We start from the raw sequence: 22,715 nt of genomic DNA on the forward strand, positions 1-22,715 counted from the left end.
CTGAAATAATCCCGCAAGGAACGAAATCCTTCTATGCCCAGGCATCCTCTCTGTGAAAGCATAGCATTCGTTGGGCAATCAGAGTCGGGTTTGTGGGAAGCTGCTGCTTCTTGCCTGAGCTAGTCTGCTCAGGACAGTGCAAGATACCCGCATGGAGCGAAATTATCTTTTACCTAGCATCCCCTCTGCCAGAGAGAGAAGCGTGGTTGCACCTCTGGAAAGGGCCTTATGGAAAGGGACACGTCTGTCACTGTGCTCCCCAAGAGCAAATCTGGGGAAGGTGCATCACGCTGCCACGGGCAAAGAGAAGGAGCCGTTTGCTTTGTGTTCGGGAAACGGTCGCGATGAAGGAGAGTTGGCACTGGCAGGAACAGCGGGCCCGTTGTAAGACAAGTGTCACCATCTACCTGTGCTGAGGATCGGAGGCCTGGCTGCTAAGGTGACAGAAGAGTATGACTATGGCAGGCAGTTGTGCTCCACACTGAGGAAGGAGTCTGGGCAGAAGGCAGGCCTGTCCTGTGTCTCTTGTCCCAAGGGGACAGCGTCTCCTTGACCACCTGTGCCTAGGGCAGACTTGGGCTTGCCACCAAGCGCCATAGCTTCAACTCACAGAAACAGCTCCCTGGACGAACGGGCAGTCCGATGCCGTCTTCCTCCAAGATGTGACAACGTTGTTGGTGTCAGGAAGTGTGCCGGGGTAGCAGGGGGGACAGACCCAAACAGATCCCCAGCCCAGTGCACGGGCCTGTGCAGGGTTCATGTCGACTCTCCTCTCCTGTGGGGAAGGCACTGGCTTAGTCCCCGAATCCACGCGATCGCTAGTGCAAAAGGCCTAGACTTGCCTATGATAGGACATGAAGTGAGCATAGAGTGCCATCCTAGGCAACGCACGCTGCTGTTGATTTTTGATTGTGCCTGCTTAGTTCAGTTGGTAAATCAGAGTCAGATCTGTAGGCTGCTGTGGCTGCTTGCCTTACCCTAGTATTCGTAGGACGGTGGGAGAGCCCCGCATAGAGCGAAAGCCAATTTGCCCGGGCATCCCCTTTGGGAAGTCACAGCTTTCGTTGGGAAATCAGAGTCGCTTCTGAGGGATGCTGTTGCTGCTTGCCTGGGTTAGACTTCCCTGCAAATTGTAATAAACGCGCATGGAGCGAAATCATCTATGGCCTGGCCTCCTCTCTGAGAAAGCAGAGCATTCGTTGGGCAATCAGTGTCGGGTTTTTAGGAAGCTGCTGCTTCTTGCCTGAGCTATTCTGCTGAGGACAGTGCAAGATACCTGCATGGAGCGAAATTCCCTTTCACCTAGCATCCCCTCTGCCAGAGAGAGAAGCGTGGTTGCACCTCTGGAAAGGGGCTTAAGGAAAGGGACACGTCTGTCACCGTGCTCCCCAAGAGCAAGTCTGGGGAAGGTGCAGCAGGCTGCCACGGGCAAAGAGAAGGAGCCGTTGGCTTTGTGTTCGGGAAACGGTCGCGATGCAGGAGAGTTGGCACTGGCAGGAACAGCGGGCCCGTTGTAAGACAAGTGTCACCAGCTACTTGTGAAAACAGAGTCGCGTCTGAGGGATGCTGCTGCTGCTTCCCTGATCTAGTCTCCCCTGCACGTTGTAATAATCCCGCATGAAATGAAATCCTTCTGTACCCAGGCACCCTCTCTGGGAAAGCATAGCATTCGTTGGGCAATCAGAGTCGGGTTTGTGGGAAGCTGCTGCTTCTTGCCTGAGCTAGTCTGCTCAGGACAGTGCAAGATACCCGCATGGAGCGAAATTATCTTTTACCTAGCATCCCCTCTGCCAGAGAGAGAAGCCTGGTTGCACCTCTGAAAGGGGCTTAAGGAAAGGGGCACGTCTGTCACCGTGCTCCCCAAGACCAAGTCTGGGAAAGGTGAAGCACGCTGCCACGGGCAAAGAGAAGGAGCCGTTGGCTTTGTGTTCGGGAAACGGTCACGATGCAGGAGAGTTGGCACTGGCAGGAACAGCGGGCCCGTTGTAATACAAGTGTCACCAGCTACTTGTGAAAACAGAGTCGCGTCTGAGGGATGCTGCTGCTGCTTCCCTGATCTAGTCTCCCCTGCACGTTGTAATAATCCCGCATTGAACGAAATCCTTCTATGACCAGGCATCCTCTCTGTGAAAGCATAGCATTCGTTGGGCAATCAGAGTCGGGTTTGTGGGAAGCTGCTGCTTCTTGCCTGAGCTAGTCTGCTCAGGACAGTGCAAGATACCCGCATGGAGCGAAATTATCTTTTACCTAGCATCCCCTCTGCCAGAGAGAGAAGCGTGGTTGCACCTCTAGAAAGGGCCTTATGGAAAGGGACACGTCTGTCACTGTGCTCCCCAAGAGCAAATCTGGGGAAGGTGCATCACGCTGCCACGGGCAAAGAGAAGGAGCCGTTGGCTTTGTGTTCGGGAAACGGTCGCGATGAAGGAGAGTTGGCACTGGCAGGAACAGCGGGCCCGTTGTAAGACAAGTGTCACCATCTACCTGTGCTGAGGGTCGGAGGCCTGGCTGCTAAGGTGACAGAAGAGTATGACTATGGCAGGCAGGTGTGCTCCACACTGAGGAAGGAGTCTGGGCAGAAGGCAGGCCTGTCCTGTGTCTCTGGTCCCAAGGGGACAACGTCTCCTTGACCACATGTGCCTAGGGCAGACTTGGGCTTGCCACCAAGCGCCATAGCTTCAACTCGCAGAAACAGCTCCCTGGACGAACGGGCAGTCCGATGCCGTCTTCCTCCAAGATGTGACAACGTTGTTGGTGTCAGGAAGTGTGCCGGGGTAGGAGGGGGGACAGACCCAAACAGATCCCCAGCCCAGTGCACGGGCCTGTGCAGGGTTCATGTCGACTCTCCTCTCCTGTGGGGAAGGCACTGGCTTAGTCCCCGAATCCACGCGAGCGCTAGTGCAAAAGGCCTAGCCTTGCCTATGACAGGACATGAAGTGAGCATAGAGTGCCATCCTAGGCAACGCACGCTGCTGTTGGTTTTTGATTGTGCCTGCTTAGTTCAGTTGGTAAATCAGAGTCAGATCTGTAGGCTGCTGTGGCTGCTTGCCTTAGCCTAGTATTCGTAGGACGGTGGGAGAGCCCCGCATAGAGCGAAAGCCACTTTGCCCGGGCATCCCCTTTGGGAAGTCACAGCTTTCGTTGGGAAATCAGAGTCGCTTCTGAGGGATGCTGTTGCTGCTTGCCTGAGTTAGACTTCCCTGCAAATTGTACTAAACCCGCATGGAGCGAAATCATCTATGGCCAGGCCTCCTCTCTGAGAAAGCAGAGCATTCATTGGGCAATAAGTGTCGGGTTTTTAGGAAGCTGCTGCTTCTTGCCTGAGCTATTCTGCTGAGGACAGTGCAAGATACCCGCATGGAGTGAAATTCCCTTTCACCTAGCATCCCCTCTGCCAGAGAGAGAAGCGTGGTTGCACCTCTGGCAAGGGGCTTAAGGAAAGGGACACGTCTGACACCGTGCTCCCCAAGAGCAAGTCTGGGGAAGGTGCAGCACGCTGCCACGGGCAAAGAGAAGGAGCCGTTGGCTTTGTGTTCGGGAAACGGTCTCGATGCAGGAGAGTTGGCACTGGCAGGAACAGCGGGCCCGTTGTAAGACAAGTGTCACCAGCTACTTGTGAAAACAGAGTCGCGTCTGAGGGATGCTGCTGCTGCTTCCCTGATCTACTCTCCCCTGAACGTTGTAATAATCCCGCATGGAATGAAATCCTTCTATGCCCAGGCATCCTCTCTGTGAAAGCATAGCATTCGTTGGGCAATCAGAGTCGGTTTGTGGGAAGCTGCTGCTTCTTGCCTGAGCTAGTCTGCTCAGGACAGTGCAAGATACCCGCATGGAGCGAAATTATCTTTTACCTAGCATCCCCTCTGCCAGAGAGAGAAGCGTGGTTGCACCTTTGGAAAGGGCCTTATGGAAAGGGACACGTCTGTCACTGTGCTCCCAAAGAGCAAGTCTGGGGAAGGTGCATCACGCTGCCACGGGCAAAGAGAAGGAGCCGTTGGCTTTGTGTTCGGGAAACACTCGCGATGCAGGAGAGTTGGCACTAGCAGGAACAGCGGGCCCGTTGTAAGACAAGTGTCACCATCTACCTGTGCTGAGGGTCGGAGGCCTGGCTGCTAAGGTGACAGAAGAGTATGACTATGGCAGGCAGGTGTGCTCCACACTGAGGAAGGAGTCTGGGCAGAAGGCAGGCCTGTCCTGTGTCTCTGGTCCCAAGGGGACAGCGTCTCCTTAACCACCTGTCCTAGGGCAGACTTGGGCTAGCCACCAAGCGCCATAGCTTCAACTCGCAGAAACAGCTCCCTGGACGAACGGGCAGTCCGATGCCGTCTTCCTCCAAGATGTGACAACGTTGTTGGTGTCAGGAAGTGTGCCGGGGTAGCAGGGGGGACAGACCCAAACAGATCCCCAGCCCAGTGCACGGGCAGTGTGCAGGGTTCATGTCGACTCTCCTCTCCTGTGGGGAAGGCACTGGCTTAGTCCCCGATTCCACGCGAGCGCTAGTGCAAAAGGCCTAGCCTTGCCTATGCCAGGACATGAAGTGAGCATAGAGTGCCATCCTAGGCAACGCACACTGCTGTAGGTTTGTGATTGACCCTGCTTAGTTCGGCTTGGCAGGGAGAACGCACGGCGCGAACATGGAGCCCCGGAAAGCAAGGCCCAAGATACACTAGCTCTCCCGCAGCTCTTCTTCTTTGAAGTGTCAGAGCGAATGCCCAAAGCCTTGCTGTGAAGCAGCAGCGAAGGGCAGTTCGCGCCAGCTGAAAACCTCTGCGAACGTATAGCAGTAGCTGGTAAATCAGAGTCGGATCTGTAGGCTGCTGTGGCTGCTTGCCTTAGCTAGTATTCGTAGGACGGTGGGAGAGCCCCGCATAGAGCGAAAGCCTCTTTGCCCGGGCATCCCCTCTGGGAAGGCACAGCTTTCGTTGGGAAATCAGAGTCACGTCTGAGGGATGCTGCTGCTGCTTCCCTGAGCTAGTCTCCCATGCACGTTGTAATAAACCCGCATGGAACGAAATCCTTCTATGCCCAGGCATCCTCTCAGGGAAAGCATAGCATTCGTTGGGCAATCAGAGTCGGGTTTGTGGGAAGCTGCTGCTTCTTGCCTGAGCTACTCTGCTCAGGACAGTGCAAGATACCCGCATGGAGCGAAATATTCTTTCACCTAGCATCCCCTATGCCAGAGAGAGAAGCGTGGTTGCACCTCTGGAAAGGGCCTTAAGGAAAGGGACACGTCTGTCACCGTGCTCCCCAAGAGCAAGTCTGGGGAAGGTGCAGCACGCTGCCACGGGCAAAGAGAAGGAGCCGTTGGCTTTGTGTTCGGGAAACGGTCGCGATGCAGGAGAGTTGGCACTGGCAGGAACAGCGGGCCCGTTGTAAGACAAGTGTCACCAGTTACTTGTGAAAAGAGAGTCGCGTCTGAGGGATGCTGCTGCTCCTTCCCTGATCTAGTCTCCCCTGCACGTTGTAATAATCCCGCATGGAATGAAATCCTTCTATGCCCAGGCATCCTCTCTGTGAAAGCATAGCATTCGTTGGGCAATCAGAGTCGGGTTTGTGGGAAGCTGCTGCTTCTTGCCTGAGCTAGTCTGCTCAGGACAGTGCAAGATACCCGCATGGAGCGAAATTATCTTTTACCTAGCATCCCCTCTGCCAGAGAGAGAAGCGTGGTTGCACCTCTGGAAAGAGCCTTATGGAAAGGGACACGTCTGTCACTGTGCTCCCCAAGAGCAAATCTGGGGAAGGTGCATCACGCTGCCACGGGCAAAGAGAAGGAGCCGTTGGCTTTGTGTTCGGGAAACGGTCGCGATGAAGGAGAGTTGGCACTGGCAGGAACAGCGGGCCCGTTGTAAGACAAGTGTCACCATCTACCTGTGCTGAGGATCGGAGGCCTGGCTGCTAAGGTGACAGAAGAGTATGACTATGGCAGGCAGTTGTGCTCCACACTGAGGAAGGAGTCTGGGCAGAAGGCAGGCCTGTCCTGTGTCTCTTGTCCCAAGGGGACAGCGTCTCCTTGACCACCTGTGCCTAGGGCAGACTTGGGCTTGCCACCAAGCGCCATAGCTTCAACTCGCAGAAACAGCTCCCTGGACGAACGGGCAGTCCGATGCCGTCTTCCTCCAAGATGTGACAACGTTGTTGGTGTCAGGAAGTGTGCCGGGGTAGCAGGGGGGACAGACCCAAACAGATCCCCAGCCCAGTGCACGGGGCTGTGCAGGGTTCATGTCGACTCTCCTCTCCTGTGGGGAAGGCACTGGCTTAGTCCCCGAATCCACGCGATCGCTAGTGCAAAAGGCCTAGCCTTGCCTATGATAGGACATGAAGTGAGCATAGAGTGCCATCCTAGGCAACGCACGCTGCTGTTGGTTTTTGATTGTGCCTGCTTAGTTCAGTTGGTAAATCAGAGTCAGATCTGTAGGCTGCTGTGGCTGCTTGCCTTACCCTAGTATTCGTAGGACGGTGGGAGAGCCCCGCATAGAGCGAAAGCCACTTTGCCCGGGCATCCCCTTTGGGAAGTCACAGCTTTCGTTGGGAAATCAGAGTCGCGTCTGAGGGATGCTGTTGCTGCTTGCCTGAGTTAGACTTCCCTGCAAATTGTAATAAACCCGCATGGAGCGAAATCATCTATGGCCAGGCCTCCACTCTGAGAAAGCAGAGCTTCGTTAGGCAATCAGTGTCGGGTTTTTAGGAAGCTGCTGCTTCTTGCCTGAGCTATTCTGCTGAGGACAGTGCAAGATACCCGCATGGAGCGAAATTCCCTTTCACCTAGCATCCCCTCTGCCAGAGAGAGAAGCGTGGTTGCAACTCTGGAAAGGGCCTTATGGAAAGGGACACGTCTGTCACTGTGCTCCCCAAGAGCAAATCTGGGGAAGGTGCATCACGCTGCCACGGAAAGAGAAGGAGCCGTTGGCTTTGTGTTCGGGAAACGGTCGCGATGAAGGAGAGTTGGCACTGGCAGGAACAGCGGGCCCTTTGTAAGACAAGTGTCACCATCTACCTGTGCTGAGGGTCGGAGGCCTGGCTGCTAAGGTGACAGAAGAGTATGACTATGGCAGGCAGGTGTGCTCCACACTGAGGAAGGAGTCTGGGCAGAAGGCAGGCCTGTCCTGTGTCTCTGGTCCCAAGGTGACAGCGTCTCCTTGACCACCTGTGCCTAGGGCAGACTTGGGCTTGCCACCAAGCGCCATAGCTTCAACTCGCAGAAACAGCTCCCTGGACGAACGGGCAGTCCGATGCCGTCTTACTCCAAGATGTGACAACGTTGTTGGTGTCAGGAAGTGTGCCGGGGTAGCAGGGGCGACAGACCCAAACAGATCCCCAGCCCTGTGCACGGGCAGTGTGCAGGGTTCATGTCGACTCTCCTCTCCTGTGGGGAAGGCACTAGCTTAGTCCCCGATTCCACATGAGCGCTAGTGCAAAAGGCCTAGCCTTGCCTATGCCAGGACATGAAGTGAGCATAGAGTGCCATCCTAGGCAACGCACGCTGCTGTTGGTTTTTGATTGTGCCTGCTTAGTTCAGTTGGTAAATCAGAGTCAGATCTGTAGGCTGCTGTGGCTGCTTACCTTAGCCTAGTATTCGTAGGACGGTGGGAGAGCCCCGCATAGAGCGAAAGCCACTTTGCCCGGGCATCCCCTTTGGGAAGTCACAGCTTTCGTTGGGAAATCAGAGTCGCGTCTGAGGGATGCTGTTGCTGCTTGCCTGAGTTAGACTTCCCTGCAAATTGTAATAAACCCGCATGGAGCGATCATCTATGGCCAGGCCTCCTCTCTGAGAAAGCAGAGCTTCGTTAGGCAATCAGTGTCGGGTTTTTAGGAAGCTGCTGCTTCTTGCCTGAGCTATTCTGCTGAGGACAGTGCAAGATACCCGCATGGAGCGAAATTCCCTTTCACCTAGCATCCCCTCTGCCAGAGAGAGAAGCGTGGTTGCAACTCTGGAAAGGGGCTTAAGGAAAGGGACACGTCTGTCACAGTGCTCCCCAAGAGCAAGTCTGGGGAAGGTGCAGCACGCTGCCACGGGCAAAGAGAAGGAGCCGTTGGCTTTGTGTTCGGGAAACGGTCGCGATGCAGGAGAGTTGGCACTGGCAGGAACAGCGGGCCCGTTGTAAGACAAGTGTCACCATCTACCTGTGCTGAGGGACGGAGGCCTGGCTGCTAAGGTGACAGAAGAGTACGACTCGGGCAGGCACGCGTGCTCCACACTGAGGAAGGAGTCTGTGCAGAAGGCAGGCCAGTCCTGTGTCTCTGTTCCCAAGGGGACAGCGTCTCCTTGACCCCCTCTGCCTAGGGCAGACTTGGGCTAGCCACCAAGCGCCATAGCTGCAACTCGCAGAAACAGCTCCCTGGACGAACGGGCAGTCCGATGCCGTCTTCCTCCAAGATGTGACAACGTTGTTGGTGTCAGGAAGTGTGCCGGGGTAGGAGGGGGGACAGACACAAACAGATCCCCATCCCCGTGCACGGGCAGTGTGCAGGGTTCATGTCGACTCTCCTCTCCTGTGGGGAAGGCACTGGCTTAGTCCCCGATTCCACGCGAGCGCTAGTGCAAAAGGCCTAGCCTTGCCTATGCCAGGACATGAAGTGAGCATAGAGTGCCATCCTAGGCAACGCACACTGCTGTAGGTTTGTGATTGACCCTGCTTAGTTCGGCTTGGCAGGGAGAACGCACGGCGCGAACATGGAGCCCCGGAAAGCAAGGCCCAAGATACACTAGCTCTCCCGCAGCTCTTCTTCTTTGAAGTGTCAGAGCGAATGCCCAAAGCCTTGCTGTGAAGCAGCAGCGAAGGGCAGTTCGCGCCAGCTGAAAACCTCTGCGAACGTATAGCAGTAGCTGGTAAATCAGAGTCGGATCTGTAGGCTGCTGTGGCTGCTTGCCTTAGCCTAGTATTCGTAGGACGGTGGGAGAGCCCCGCATAGAGCGAAAGCCTCTTTGCCCGGGCATCCCCTCTGGGAAGGCACAGCTTTCGTTGGGAAATCAGAGTCGCGTCTGAGGGATGCTGCTGCTGCTTCCCTGATCTAGTGTCCCCTGCACGTTGTAATAATCCCGCATGGAACGAAATCCTTCTATGCCCAGGCATCCTCTCTGGGAAAGCATAGCATTCGTTGGGCAATCAGAGTCGGGTTTGTGGGAAGCTGCTGCTTCTTGCCTGAGCTACTCTGCTCAGGACAGTGCAAGATACCCGCATGGAGCGAAATTTTCTTTCACCTAGCATCCCCTCTGCCAGAGAGAGAAGCGTGGTTGCACCTCTGGAAAGGGCCTTAAGGAAAGGGACACGTCTGTCACCGTGCTCCCCAAGAGCAAGTCTGGGGAAGGTGCATCACGTTGCCACGGGCAAAGAGAAGGAGCCGTTGGCTTTGTGTTCGGGAAACGGTCACGATGCAGGAGAGTTGGCACTGGCAGGAACAGCGGGCCCGTTGTAAGACAAGTGTCACCAGCTACTTGTGAAAACAGAGTCGCGTCTGAGGGATGCTGCTGCTGCTTCCCTGATCTAGTCTCCCCTGCACGCTGTAATAATCCCGCAAGGAACGAAATCCTTCTATGCCCAGGCATCCTCTCTGGGAAAGCATAGCATTCGTTGGGCAATCAGAGTCGGGTTTGTGGGAAGCTGCTGCTTCTTGCCTGAGCTAGTCTGCTCAGGACAGTGCAAGATACCCGCATGGAGCGAAATTATCTTTTACCTAGCATCCCCTCTGCCAGAGAGAGAAGCGTGGTTGCACCTCTGGAAAGGGCCTTATGGAAAGGGACACGTCTGTCACTGTGCTCCCCAAGAGCAAATCTGGGGAAGGTGCATCACGCTGCCACGGGCAAAGAGAAGGAGCCGTTTGCTTTGTGTTCGGGAAACGGTCGCGATGAAGGAGAGTTGGCACTGGCAGGAACAGCGGGCCCGTTGTAAGACAAGTGTCACCATCTACCTGTGCTGAGGATCGGAGGCCTGGCTGCTAAGGTGACAGAAGAGTATGACTATGGCAGGCAGTTGTGCTCCACACTGAGGAAGGAGTCTGGGCAGAAGGCAGGCCTGTCCTGTGTCTCTGGTCCCAAGGGGACAGCGTCTCCTTGACCACCTGTGCCTAGGGCAGACTTGGGCTTGCCACCAACCGCCATAGCTTCAACTCGCAGAAACAGCTCACTGGACGAACGGGCAGTCCGATGCCGTCTTCCTCCAAGATGTGACAACGTTGTTGGTGTCAGGAAGTGTGCCGGGGTAGGAGGGGGGACAGACCCAAACAGATCCCCAGCCCAGTGCACGGGCAGTGTGCAGGGTTCATGTCGACTCTCCTCTCCTGTGGCGAAGGCACTGGCTTAGTCCCCGATTCCACGCGAGCGCTAGTGCAAAAGGCCTAGCCTTGCCTATGCCAGGACATGAAGTGAGCATAGAGTGCCATCCTAGGCAACGCACGCTGCTGTTGGTTTTTGATTGTGCCTGCTTAGTTCAGTTGGTAAATCAGAGTCAGATCTGTAGGCTGCTGTGGCTGCTTGCCTTACCCTAGTATTCGTAGGACGGTGGGAGAGCCCCGCATAGAGCGAAAGCCACTTTGCCCGGGCATCCCATTTGGGAAGTCACAGCTTTCGTTGGGAAATCAGAGTCGCGTCTGAGGGATGCTGTTGCTGCTTGCCTGGGTTAGACTTCCCTGCAAATTGTAATAAACCCGCATGGAGCGAAATCATCTATGGCCAGGCCTCCTCTCTGAGAAAGCAGAGCTTCGTTAGGCAATCAGTGTCGGGTTTTTAGGAAGCTGCTGCTTCTTGCCTGAGCTATTCTGCTGAGGACAGTGCAAGATACCCGCATGGAGCGAAATTCCCTTTCACCTAGCATCCCCTCTGCCAGAGAGAGAAGCGTGGTTGCAACTCTGGAAAGGGGCTTAAGGAAAGGGACACGTCTGTCACCGTGCTCCCCAAGAGCAAGTCTGGGGAAGGTGCAGCACGCTGCCACGGGCAAAGAGAAGGAGCCGTTGGCTTTGTGTTCGGGAAACGGTCGCGATGCAGGAGAGTTGGCACTGGCAGGAACAGCGGGCCCGTTGTAAGACAAGTGTCACCATCTACCTGTGCTGAGGGACGGAGGCCTGGCTGCTAAGGTGACAGAAGAGTACGACTAGGGCAGGCACGCGTGCTCCACACTGAGGAAGGAGTCTGTGCAGAAGGCAGGCCGGTCCTGTGTCTCTGGTCCCAAGGGGACAGCGTCTCCTTGACCCCCTCTGCCTAGGGCAGACTTGGGCTAGCCACCAAGCGCCATAGCTTCAACTCGCAGAAACAGCTCCCTGGACGAACGGGTAGTCCGATGCCGTCTTCCTCCAAGATGTGACAACGTTGTTGGTGTCAGGAAGTGTGCCGGGGTAGGAGGGGGGACAGACACAAACAGATCCCCATCCCCGTGCACGGGCAGTGTGCAGGGTTCATGTCGACTCTCCTCTCCTGTGGGGAAGGCACTGGCTTAGTCCCCGATTCCACGCGAGCGCTAGTGCAAAAGGCCTAGCCTTGCCTATGCCAGGACATGAAGTGAGCATAGAGTGCCATCCTAGGCAACGCACACTGCTGTAGGTTTGTGATTGACCCTGCTTAGTTCGGCTTGGCAGGGAGAACGCACGGCGCGAACATGGAGCCCCGGAAAGCAAGGCCCAAGATACACTAGCTCTCCCGCAGCTCTTCTTCTTTGAAGTGTCAGAGCGAATGCCCAAAGCCTTGTTGTGAAGCAGCAGCGAAGGGCAGTTCGCGCCAGCTGAAAACCTCTGCGAACGTATAGCAGTAGCTGGTAAATCAGAGTCGGATCTGTAGGCTGCTGTGGCTGCTTGCCTTAGCCTAGTATTCGTAGGACGGTGGGAAAGCCCCGCAAAGAGCGAAAGCCTCTTTACCCGGGCATCCCCTCTGGGAAGGCACAGCTTTCGTTGGGAAATCAGAGTCGCGTCTGAGGGATGCTGCTGCTGCTTCCCTGATCTAGTGTCCCCTGCACGTTGTAATAATCCCGCATGGAACGAAATCCTTCTATGCCCAGGCGTCCTCTCTGGGAAAGCATAGCATTCGCTGGGCAATCAGAGTCTGGTTTGTGGGAAGCTGCTGCTTCTTGCCTGAGCTACTCTGCTCAGGACAGTGCAAGATACCCGCATGGAGCGAAATATTCTTTCACCTAGCATCCCCTATGCCAGAGAGAGAAGCGTGGTTGCACCTCTGGAAAGGGCCTTAAGGAAAGGGACACGTCTGTCACCGTGCTCCCCAAGAGCAAGTCTGGGGAAGGTGCAGCACGCTGCCACGGGCAAAGAGAAGGAGCCGTTGGCTTTGTGTTCGGGAAACGGTCGCGATGCAGGAGAGTTGGCACTGGCAGGAACAGCGGGCCAGTTGTAAGACAAGTGTCACCAGTTACTTGTGAAAACAGAGTCGCGTCTGAGGGATGCTGCTGCTCCTTCCCTGATCTAGTCTCCCCTGCACGCTGTAATAATCCCGCATGGAATGAAATCCTTCTATGCCCAGGCATCCTCTCTGTGAAAGCATAGCATTCGTTGGGCAATCAGAGTCGGGTTTGTGGGAAGCTGCTGCTTCTTGCCTGAGCTAGTCTGCTCAGGAAAGTGCAAGATACCCGCATGGAGCCAAATTATCTTTTACCTAGCATCCCCTCTGCCAGAGAGAGAAGCGTGGTTGCACCTCTGGAAAGGGCCTTATGGAAAGGGACACGTCTGTCACTGTGCTCCCCAATAGCAAATCTGGGGAAGGTGCATCACGCTGCCACGGGCAAAGAGAAGGAGCCGTTGGCTTTGTGTTCGGGAAACGGTCGCGATGAAGGAGAGTTGGCACTGGCAGGAACAGCGGGCCCGTTGTAAGACAAGTGTCACCATCTACCTGTGCTGAGGGTCGGAGGCCTGGCTGCTAAGGTGACAGAAGAGTATGACTATGGCAGCCAGGTGTGCTCCACACTGAGGAAGGAGTCTGGGCAGAAGGCAGGCCTGTCCTGGTCTGTGGTCCCAAGGGGACAGCGTCTCCTTGAGCACCTGTGCCTAGGGCAGACATGGGCTTGCCACCAAGCGCCATAGCTTCAACTCGCAGAAACAGCTCCCTGGACGAACGGGCAGTCCGATGCCGTCTTCCTCCAAGATGTGACAACGTTGTTGGTGTCAGGAAGTGTGCCGGGGTAGCAGGGGGGACAGACCCAAACAGATCCCCAGCCCAGTGCACGGGCAGTTTGCAGGGTTCATGTCGACTCTCCTCTCCTGTGGGGAAGGCACTGGCTTAGTCCCCGAATCCACGCGAGCGCTAGTGCAAAAGGCCTAGCCTTGCCTATGCCAGGACATGAAGTGAGCATAGAGTGCCATCCTAGGCAACGCACGCTGCTGTTGGTTTTTGATTGTGCCTGCTTAGTTCAGTTGGTAAATCAGAGTCAGATCTGTAGGCTGCTGTGGCTGCTTGCCTTAGCCTCGTATTCGTAGGACGGTGGGAGAGCCCCGCATAGAGCGAAAGCCACTTTGCCCGGGCATCCCCTTTGGGAAGTCACAGCTTTCGTTGGGAAATCAGAGTCGCGTCTGAGGGATGCTGTTGCTGCTTGCCTGAGTTAGACTTCCCTGCAAATTGTACTAAACCCGCATGGAGCGAAATCATCTATGGCCAGGCCTCCTCTCTGAGAAAGCAGAGCATTCATTGGGCAATAAGTGTCGGGTTTTTAGGAAGCTGCTGCTTCTTGCCTGAGCTATTCTGCTGAGGACAGTGCAAGATACCCGCATGGAGTGAAATTCCCTTTCACCTAGCATCCCCTCTGCCAGAGAGAGAAGCGTGGTTGCACCTCTGGCAAGGGGCTTAAGGAAAGGGACACGTCTGACACCGTGCTCCCCAAGAGCAAGTCTGGGGAAGGTGCAGCACGCTGCCACGGGCAAAGAGAAGGAGCCGTTGGCTTTGTGTTCGGGAAACGGTCTCGATGCAGGAGAGTTGGCACTGGCAGGAACAGCGGGCCCGTTGTAAGACAAGTGTCACCAGCTACTTGTGAAAACAGAGTCGCGTCTGAGGGATGCTGCTGCTGCTTCCCTGATCTACTCTCCCCTGAACGTTGTAATAATCCCGCATGGAATGAAATCCTTCTATGCCCAGGCATCCTCTCTGTGAAAGCATAGCATTCGTTGGGCAATCAGAGTCGGTTTGTGGGAAGCTGCTGCTTCTTGCCTGAGCTAGTCTGCTCAGGACAGTGCAAGATACCCGCATGGAGCGAAATTATCTTTTACCTAGCATCCCCTCTGCCAGAGAGAGAAGCGTGGTTGCACCTTTGGAAAGGGCCTTATGGAAAGGGACACGTCTGTCACTGTGCTCCCAAAGAGCAAGTCTGGGGAAGGTGCATCACGCTGCCACGGGCAAAGAGAAGGAGCCGTTGGCTTTGTGTTCGGGAAACACTCGCGATGCAGGAGAGTTGGCACTAGCAGGAACAGCGGGCCCGTTGTAAGACAAGTGTCACCATCTACCTGTGCTGAGGGTCGGAGGCCTGGCTGCTAAGGTGACAGAAGAGTATGACTATGGCAGGCAGGTGTGCTCCACACTGAGGAAGGAGTCTGGGCAGAAGGCAGGCCTGTCCTGTGTCTCTGGTCCCAAGGGGACAGCGTCTCCTTAACCACCTGTCCTAGGGCAGACTTGGGCTAGCCACCAAGCACCATAGCTTCAACTCGCAGAAACAGCTCCCTGGACGAACGGGCAGTCCGATGCCGTCTTCCTCCAAGATGTGACAACGTTGTTGGTGTCAGGAAGTGTGCCGGGGTAGGTGGGGGGGACAGACCCAAACAGATCCCCAGCCCAGTGCACGGGCAGTGTGCAGGGTTCATGTCGACTCTCCTCTCCTGTGGGGAAGGCACTGGCTTAGTCCCCGATTCCACGCGAGCGCTAGTGCAAAAGGCCTAGCCTTGCCTATGCCAGGACATGAAGTGAGCATAGAGTGCCATCCTAGGCAACGCACACTGCTGTAGGTTTGTGATTGACCCTGCTTAGTTCGGCTTGGCAGGGAGAACGCACGGCGCGAACATGGAGCCCCGGAAAGCAAGGCCCAAGATACACTAGCTCTCCCGCAGCTCTTCTTCTTTGAAGTGTCAGAGCGAATGCCCAAAGCCTTGCTGTGAAGCAGCAGCGAAGGGCAGTTCGCGCCAGCTGAAAACCTCTGCGAACGTATAGCAGTAGCTGGTAAATCACAGTCGGATCTGTAGGCTGCTGTGGCTGCTTGCCTTAGCTAGTATTCGTAGGACGGTGGGAGAGCCCCGCATAGAGCGAAAGCCTCTTTGCCCGGGCATCCCCTCTGGGAAGGCACAGCTTTCGTTGGGAAATCAGAGTCACGTCTGAGGGATGCTGCTGCTGCTTCCCTGAGCTAGTCTCCCATGCACGTTGTAATAAACCCGCATGGAACGAAATCCTTCTATGCCCAGGCATCCTCTCTGGGAAAGCATAGCATTCGTTGGGCAATCAGAGTCGGGTTTGTGGGAAGCTGCTGCTTCTTGCCTGAGCTACTCTGCTCAGGACAGTGCAAGATACCCGCATGGAGCGAAATATTCTTTCACCTAGCATCCCCTATGCCAGAGAGAGAAGCGTGGTTGCACCTCTGGAAAGGGCCTTAAGGAAAGGGACACGTCTGTCACCGTGCTCCCCAAGAGCAAGTCTGGGGAAGGTGCAGCACGCTGCCACGGGCAAAGAGAAGGAGCCGTTGGCTTTGTGTTCGGGAAACGGTCGCGATGCAGGAGAGTTGGCACTGGCAGGAACAGCGGGCCCGTTGTAAGACAAGTGTCACCAGTTACTTGTGAAAACAGAGTCGCGTCTGAGGGATGCTGCTGCTCCTTCCCTGATCTAGTCTCCCCTGCACGCTGTAATAATCCCGCATGGAATGAAATCCTTCTATGCCCAGGCATCCTCTCTGTGAAAGCATAGCATTCGTTGGGCAATCAGAGTCGGGTTTGTGGGAAGCTGCTGCTTCTTGCCTGAGCTACTCTGCTCAGGACAGTGCAAGATACCCGCATGGAGCGAAATTTTCTTTCACCTAGCATCCCCTCTGCCAGAGAGAGAAGCGTGGTTGCACCTCTGGAAAGGGCCTTAAGGAAAGGGACACGTCTGTCACCGTGCTCCCCAAGAGCAAGTCTGGGGAAGGTGCATCACGTTGCCACGGGCAAAGAGAAGGAGCCGTTGGCTTTGTGTTCGGGAAACGGTCACGATGCAGGAGAGTTGGCACTGGCAGGAACAGCGGGCCCGTTGTAAGACAAGTGTCACCAGCTACTTGTGAAAACAGAGTCGCGTCTGAGGGATGCTGCTGCTGCTTCCCTGATCTAGTCTCCCCTGCACGCTGTAATAATCCCGCAAGGAACGAAATCCTTCTATGCCCAGGCATCCTCTCTGGGAAAGCATAGCATTCGTTGGGCAATCAGAGTCGGGTTTGTGGGAAGCTGCTGCTTCTTGCCTGAGCTAGTCTGCTCAGGACAGTGCAAGATACCCGCATGGAGCGAAATTATCTTTTACCTAGCATCCCCTCTGCCAGAGAGAGAAGCGTGGTTGCACCTCTGGAAAGGGCCTTATGGAAAGGGACACGTCTGTCACTGTGCTCCCCAAGAGCAAATCTGGGGAAGGTGCATCACGCTGCCACGGGCAAAGAGAAGGAGCCGTTTGCTTTGTGTTCGGGAAACGGTCGCGATGAAGGAGAGTTGGCACTGGCAGGAACAGCGGGCCCGTTGTAAGACAAGTGTCACCATCTACCTGTGCTGAGGATCGGAGGCCTGGCTGCTAAGGTGACAGAAGAGTATGACTATGGCAGGCAGTTGTGCTCCACACTGAGGAAGGAGTCTGGGCAGAAGGCAGGCCTGTCCTGTGTCTCTGGTCCCAAGGGGACAGCGTCTCCTTGACCACCTGTGCCTAGGGCAGACTTGGGCTTGCCACCAACCGCCATAGCTTCAACTCGCAGAAACAGCTCACTGGACGAACGGGCAGTCCGATGCCGTCTTCCTCCAAGATGTGACAACGTTGTTGGTGTCAGGAAGTGTGCCGGGGTAGGAGGGGGGACAGACCCAAACAGATCCCCAGCCCAGTGCACGGGCAGTGTGCAGGGTTCATGTCGACTCTCCTCTCCTGTGGCGAAGGCACTGGCTTAGTCCCCGATTCCACGCGAGCGCTAGTGCAAAAGGCCTAGCCTTGCCTATGCCAGGACATGAAGTGAGCATAGAGTGCCATCCTAGGCAACGCACGCTGCTGTTGGTTTTTGATTGTGCCTGCTTAGTTCAGTTGGTAAATCAGAGTCAGATCTGTAGGCTGCTGTGGCTGCTTGCCTTACCCTAGTATTCGTAGGACGGTGGGAGAGCCCCGCATAGAGCGAAAGCCACTTTGCCCGGGCATCCCATTTGGGAAGTCACAGCTTTCGTTGGGAAATCAGAGTCGCGTCTGAGGGATGCTGTTGCTGCTTGCCTGGGTTAGACTTCCCTGCAAATTGTAATAAACCCGCATGGAGCGAAATCATCTATGGCCAGGCCTCCTCTCTGAGAAAGCAGAGCTTCGTTAGGCAATCAGTGTCGGGTTTTTAGGAAGCTGCTGCTTCTTGCCTGAGCTATTCTGCTGAGGACAGTGCAAGATACCCGCATGGAGCGAAATTCCCTTTCACCTAGCATCCCCTCTGCCAGAGAGAGAAGCGTGGTTGCAACTCTGGAAAGGGGCTTAAGGAAAGGGACACGTCTGTCACCGTGCTCCCCAAGAGCAAGTCTGGGGAAGGTGCAGCACGCTGCCACGGGCAAAGAGAAGGAGCCGTTGGCTTTGTGTTCGGGAAACGGTCGCGATGCAGGAGAGTTGGCACTGGCAGGAACAGCGGGCCCGTTGTAAGACAAGTGTCACCATCTACCTGTGCTGAGGGACGGAGGCCTGGCTGCTAAGGTGACAGAAGAGTACGACTAGGGCAGGCACGCGTGCTCCACACTGAGGAAGGAGTCTGTGCAGAAGGCAGGCCGGTCCTGTGTCTCTGGTCCCAAGGGGACAGCGTCTCCTTGACCCCCTCTGCCTAGGGCAGACTTGGGCTAGCCACCAAGCGCCATAGCTTCAACTCGCAGAAACAGCTCCCTGGACGAACGGGTAGTCCGATGCCGTCTTCCTCCAAGATGTGACAACGTTGTTGGTGTCAGGAAGTGTGCCGGGGTAGGAGGGGGGACAGACACAAACAGATCCCCATCCCCGTGCACGGGCAGTGTGCAGGGTTCATGTCGACTCTCCTCTCCTGTGGGGAAGGCACTGGCTTAGTCCCCGATTCCACGCGAGCGCTAGTGCAAAAGGCCTAGCCTTGCCTATGCCAGGACATGAAGTGAGCATAGAGTGCCATCCTAGGCAACGCACACTGCTGTAGGTTTGTGATTGACCCTGCTTAGTTCGGCTTGGCAGGGAGAACGCACGGCGCGAACATGGAGCCCCGGAAAGCAAGGCCCAAGATACACTAGCTCTCCCGCAGCTCTTCTTCTTTGAAGTGTCAGAGCGAATGCCCAAAGCCTTGTTGTGAAGCAGCAGCGAAGGGCAGTTCGCGCCAGCTGAAAACCTCTGCGAACGTATAGCAGTAGCTGGTAAATCAGAGTCGGATCTGTAGGCTGCTGTGGCTGCTTGCCTTAGCCTAGTATTCGTAGGACGGTGGGAAAGCCCCGCAAAGAGCGAAAGCCTCTTTACCCGGGCATCCCCTCTGGGAAGGCACAGCTTTCGTTGGGAAATCAGAGTCGCGTCTGAGGGATGCTGCTGCTGCTTCCCTGATCTAGTGTCCCCTGCACGTTGTAATAATCCCGCATGGAACGAAATCCTTCTATGCCCAGGCGTCCTCTCTGGGAAAGCATAGCATTCGCTGGGCAATCAGAGTCTGGTTTGTGGGAAGCTGCTGCTTCTTGCCTGAGCTACTCTGCTCAGGACAGTGCAAGATACCCGCATGGAGCGAAATATTCTTTCACCTAGCATCCCCTATGCCAGAGAGAGAAGCGTGGTTGCACCTCTGGAAAGGGCCTTAAGGAAAGGGACACGTCTGTCACCGTGCTCCCCAAGAGCAAGTCTGGGGAAGGTGCAGCACGCTGCCACGGGCAAAGAGAAGGAGCCGTTGGCTTTGTGTTCGGGAAACGGTCGCGATGCAGGAGAGTTGGCACTGGCAGGAACAGCGGGCCAGTTGTAAGACAAGTGTCACCAGTTACTTGTGAAAACAGAGTCGCGTCTGAGGGATGCTGCTGCTCCTTCCCTGATCTAGTCTCCCCTGCACGCTGTAATAATCCCGCATGGAATGAAATCCTTCTATGCCCAGGCATCCTCTCTGTGAAAGCATAGCATTCGTTGGGCAATCAGAGTCGGGTTTGTGGGAAGCTGCTGCTTCTTGCCTGAGCTAGTCTGCTCAGGAAAGTGCAAGATACCCGCATGGAGCCAAATTATCTTTTACCTAGCATCCCCTCTGCCAGAGAGAGAAGCGTGGTTGCACCTCTGGAAAGGGCCTTATGGAAAGGGACACGTCTGTCACTGTGCTCCCCAATAGCAAATCTGGGGAAGGTGCATCACGCTGCCACGGGCAAAGAGAAGGAGCCGTTGGCTTTGTGTTCGGGAAACGGTCGCGATGAAGGAGAGTTGGCACTGGCAGGAACAGCGGGCCCGTTGTAAGACAAGTGTCACCATCTACCTGTGCTGAGGGTCGGAGGCCTGGCTGCTAAGGTGACAGAAGAGTATGACTATGGCAGCCAGGTGTGCTCCACACTGAGGAAGGAGTCTGGGCAGAAGGCAGGCCTGTCCTGGTCTGTGGTCCCAAGGGGACAGCGTCTCCTTGAGCACCTGTGCCTAGGGCAGACATGGGCTTGCCACCAAGCGCCATAGCTTCAACTCGCAGAAACAGCTCCCTGGACGAACGGGCAGTCCGATGCCGTCTTCCTCCAAGATGTGACAACGTTGTTGGTGTCAGGAAGTGTGCCGGGGTAGCAGGGGGGACAGACCCAAACAGATCCCCAGCCCAGTGCACGGGCAGTTTGCAGGGTTCATGTCGACTCTCCTCTCCTGTGGGGAAGGCACTGGCTTAGTCCCCGAATCCACGCGAGCGCTAGTGCAAAAGGCCTAGCCTTGCCTATGCCAGGACATGAAGTGAGCATAGAGTGCCATCCTAGGCAACGCACGCTGCTGTTGGTTTTTGATTGTGCCTGCTTAGTTCAGTTGGTAAATCAGAGTCAGATCTGTAGGCTGCTGTGGCTGCTTGCCTTAGCCTCGTATTCGTAGGACGGTGGGAGAGCCCCGCATAGAGCGAAAGCCACTTTGCCCGGGCATCCCCTTTGGGAAGTCACAGCTTTCGTTGGGAAATCAGAGTCGCGTCTGAGGGATGCTGTTGCTGCTTGCCTGAGTTAGACTTCCCTGCAAATTGTACTAAACCCGCATGGAGCGAAATCATCTATGGCCAGGCCTCCTCTCTGAGAAAGCAGAGCATTCATTGGGCAATAAGTGTCGGGTTTTTAGGAAGCTGCTGCTTCTTGCCTGAGCTATTCTGCTGAGGACAGTGCAAGATACCCGCATGGAGTGAAATTCCCTTTCACCTAGCATCCCCTCTGCCAGAGAGAGAAGCGTGGTTGCACCTCTGGCAAGGGGCTTAAGGAAAGGGACACGTCTGACACCGTGCTCCCCAAGAGCAAGTCTGGGGAAGGTGCAGCACGCTGCCACGGGCAAAGAGAAGGAGCCGTTGGCTTTGTGTTCGGGAAACGGTCTCGATGCAGGAGAGTTGGCACTGGCAGGAACAGCGGGCCCGTTGTAAGACAAGTGTCACCAGCTACTTGTGAAAACAGAGTCGCGTCTGAGGGATGCTGCTGCTGCTTCCCTGATCTACTCTCCCCTGAACGTTGTAATAATCCCGCATGGAATGAAATCCTTCTATGCCCAGGCATCCTCTCTGTGAAAGCATAGCATTCGTTGGGCAATCAGAGTCGGTTTGTGGGAAGCTGCTGCTTCTTGCCTGAGCTAGTCTGCTCAGGACAGTGCAAGATACCCGCATGGAGCGAAATTATCTTTTACCTAGCATCCCCTCTGCCAGAGAGAGAAGCGTGGTTGCACCTTTGGAAAGGGCCTTATGGAAAGGGACACGTCTGTCACTGTGCTCCCAAAGAGCAAGTCTGGGGAAGGTGCATCACGCTGCCACGGGCAAAGAGAAGGAGCCGTTGGCTTTGTGTTCGGGAAACACTCGCGATGCAGGAGAGTTGGCACTAGCAGGAACAGCGGGCCCGTTGTAAGACAAGTGTCACCATCTACCTGTGCTGAGGGTCGGAGGCCTGGCTGCTAAGGTGACAGAAGAGTATGACTATGGCAGGCAGGTGTGCTCCACACTGAGGAAGGAGTCTGGGCAGAAGGCAGGCCTGTCCTGTGTCTCTGGTCCCAAGGGGACAGCGTCTCCTTAACCACCTGTCCTAGGGCAGACTTGGGCTAGCCACCAAGCACCATAGCTTCAACTCGCAGAAACAGCTCCCTGGACGAACGGGCAGTCCGATGCCGTCTTCCTCCAAGATGTGACAACGTTGTTGGTGTCAGGAAGTGTGCCGGGGTAGGTGGGGGGGACAGACCCAAACAGATCCCCAGCCCAGTGCACGGGCAGTGTGCAGGGTTCATGTCGACTCTCCTCTCCTGTGGGGAAGGCACTGGCTTAGTCCCCGATTCCACGCGAGCGCTAGTGCAAAAGGCCTAGCCTTGCCTATGCCAGGACATGAAGTGAGCATAGAGTGCCATCCTAGGCAACGCACACTGCTGTAGGTTTGTGATTGACCCTGCTTAGTTCGGCTTGGCAGGGAGAACGCACGGCGCGAACATGGAGCCCCGGAAAGCAAGGCCCAAGATACACTAGCTCTCCCGCAGCTCTTCTTCTTTGAAGTGTCAGAGCGAATGCCCAAAGCCTTGCTGTGAAGCAGCAGCGAAGGGCAGTTCGCGCCAGCTGAAAACCTCTGCGAACGTATAGCAGTAGCTGGTAAATCACAGTCGGATCTGTAGGCTGCTGTGGCTGCTTGCCTTAGCTAGTATTCGTAGGACGGTGGGAGAGCCCCGCATAGAGCGAAAGCCTCTTTGCCCGGGCATCCCCTCTGGGAAGGCACAGCTTTCGTTGGGAAATCAGAGTCACGTCTGAGGGATGCTGCTGCTGCTTCCCTGAGCTAGTCTCCCATGCACGTTGTAATAAACCCGCATGGAACGAAATCCTTCTATGCCCAGGCATCCTCTCTGGGAAAGCATAGCATTCGTTGGGCAATCAGAGTCGGGTTTGTGGGAAGCTGCTGCTTCTTGCCTGAGCTACTCTGCTCAGGACAGTGCAAGATACCCGCATGGAGCGAAATATTCTTTCACCTAGCATCCCCTATGCCAGAGAGAGAAGCGTGGTTGCACCTCTGGAAAGGGCCTTAAGGAAAGGGACACGTCTGTCACCGTGCTCCCCAAGAGCAAGTCTGGGGAAGGTGCAGCACGCTGCCACGGGCAAAGAGAAGGAGCCGTTGGCTTTGTGTTCGGGAAACGGTCGCGATGCAGGAGAGTTGGCACTGGCAGGAACAGCGGGCCCGTTGTAAGACAAGTGTCACCAGTTACTTGTGAAAACAGAGTCGCGTCTGAGGGATGCTGCTGCTCCTTCCCTGATCTAGTCTCCCCTGCACGCTGTAATAATCCCGCATGGAATGAAATCCTTCTATGCCCAGGCATCCTCTCTGTGAAAGCATAGCATTCGTTGGGCAATCAGAGTCGGGTTTGTGGGAAGCTGCTGCTTCTTGCCTGAGCTAGTCTGCTCAGGACAGTGCAAGATACC

Source organism: Neovison vison, chromosome 11 (assembly GCF_020171115.1).
Source record: "Neovison vison isolate M4711 chromosome 11, ASM_NN_V1, whole genome shotgun sequence".
NCBI classification, from domain to species: domain Eukaryota; kingdom Metazoa; phylum Chordata; class Mammalia; order Carnivora; family Mustelidae; genus Neogale; species Neogale vison.